Genomic DNA, 1793 nt, shown 5'->3' with positions numbered 1-1793 from the left:
CCAGCAGGGTCTCAGTGGGTGTGATCAAGTTAAGATGAGGTCATTAGGGTGGGCCCCATGTCCTTATCCAGAGGGGAAAATGTCACTTAGGGAAGCAGGACGCACAGGGAGGCAGCAGCCGCAAGCCCAGAAGACCAGGGATTGCTGCTGCCCCGGCTCCTGGAGAGGCCAGGGCGGGGTCTCATGGGGTCTCGGAGTGAGCGCCGCCCTGCTGGCTGACTTGATTCCCGGGGTCCATTCCTGCGGTCCTCAGCCCTCCAGCCTGTGGTGCGTGGTTACAGCAGCCCCAGGACACCTGCGCACCTGGCTCTGTGGGACTTCTCCTTTCCTGCCTGGCCCTCTGCGGTGTTGCGGCCTTGTCTTTCTCTTCTCGGCCTTTAGATAAGCGTGTTTCCGAAGGGCCGGTCTGGGACTTTCTGTTCTGTACCTGTGCGTCTCCACTTGGCGACTTCCTCCTTTTGGTGGCTTTGCCATAAATGCTGAAGATTCTCTTGTCCTCATGTGTGTTAGACTCCGAGTGGCAAGGGAGGGGACACCCTCAGACCACCTTTACCGCAGGACGCTTACCCCGTCACACACGGTCGGATGGCACTTGCAACAGCAGAAGGTGACCCGTGTCGGTGAACCCTGTGTGCTGTTGGTGGCACCCTCGCTATGGAACCCAGCGTGGAGCTCCGGAAAAAAATCGAAACGAGAATGACCATGACTCAGCAATTGCACTCCAGGGCTTTAACCCAACAGTGCTGCCAGCAGGGTGTGGAACAAGCCTTCGAGCGTCTAGGTTCTTAACGGCACAAGTCGCAATCGCTAAACAGTGGCAGCAACCCCAGGGTCCCACGTTAGACAAGGGAGGACACGGCGTGGTGGCGGGTTGTGCAGCTTTCAGAGGAGGGAGACCCTCTGGGTGAGCCGGGAGGACCCTGTGCCGCGTGCAGTGAACCAGCGCAAAGATGATGCCCCTGTGGGTCTGCTTAGCCCAGGTCCCCAGAGTGGCCACGCTCAAAGGCAGACAGCAGGGGCCGTTGTTGTGCAGGGAGTGTGGGGTTTCTGCAGGATGAAAAGACTTCCAGTGATAATGACCATAAAGACCAAACAAGGCTACAAAGACCTACTGTGTGTGTGTGTGTGTGTGTGTGTGTGCAGGGGGTGAGGGGGGCTAGGGCAGACTTCAGAGCCCAGAACTCAGGAGGCCCTCAAATGCGTCTACTGCAGCCATGGTTCAGAGTGTCCACTGCACGCCTCCCCCTGGATGTCCCTCGGGTCCCGCGAGCTCAGTGAAGCCAAACACCCAGCTCATCTCCATTGCCAAACCTTGATGCGCTATTTCTGTTGAGATTAAACTCAATCTTCCAGCCATCGCACTTTCAGCCTTGGTACTGTCTGAAAAACATGTTCTTCTTATTAAAAAAGTAATATGTGCTCATAAAACTTTTAAAGAAAATACAGACAAGTAAAAAGATAAGCATAAAATCATCTAAAATCTCTCTGCCTGGAAACAACCGTTAATATCTTTTTATTGCATTTTGCCATTATTTTTCTACACACTTGTTCATCTGTTTAGAAATTGTCTTTTGCAAATTTATTTTTATCTGACTCTGACTGTTTTCTCCTGTGTCGCTCCCCCTCTTCACGGAAGAACGACACAGGACCCTGCGCTGTTCTTTCGTCTGCTCGGCCCTCCCCGGGTTTGCTGCTGGTTCTTCCCGGGTTGGCTACTGTCCCTTCCACCTCCGTGGAAGGGCAGTTCCCCCTGCCACATTCCCCACTTCCGCAGGGGAGCAGCACACCACCGG

The sequence above is a fragment of the Oryctolagus cuniculus genome, chromosome 4 (genome assembly GCF_964237555.1).
Source record: "Oryctolagus cuniculus chromosome 4, mOryCun1.1, whole genome shotgun sequence".
Classification (NCBI taxonomy): Eukaryota; Metazoa; Chordata; class Mammalia; order Lagomorpha; family Leporidae; genus Oryctolagus; species Oryctolagus cuniculus.
This window is presented reverse-complemented; position numbering follows the sequence as displayed.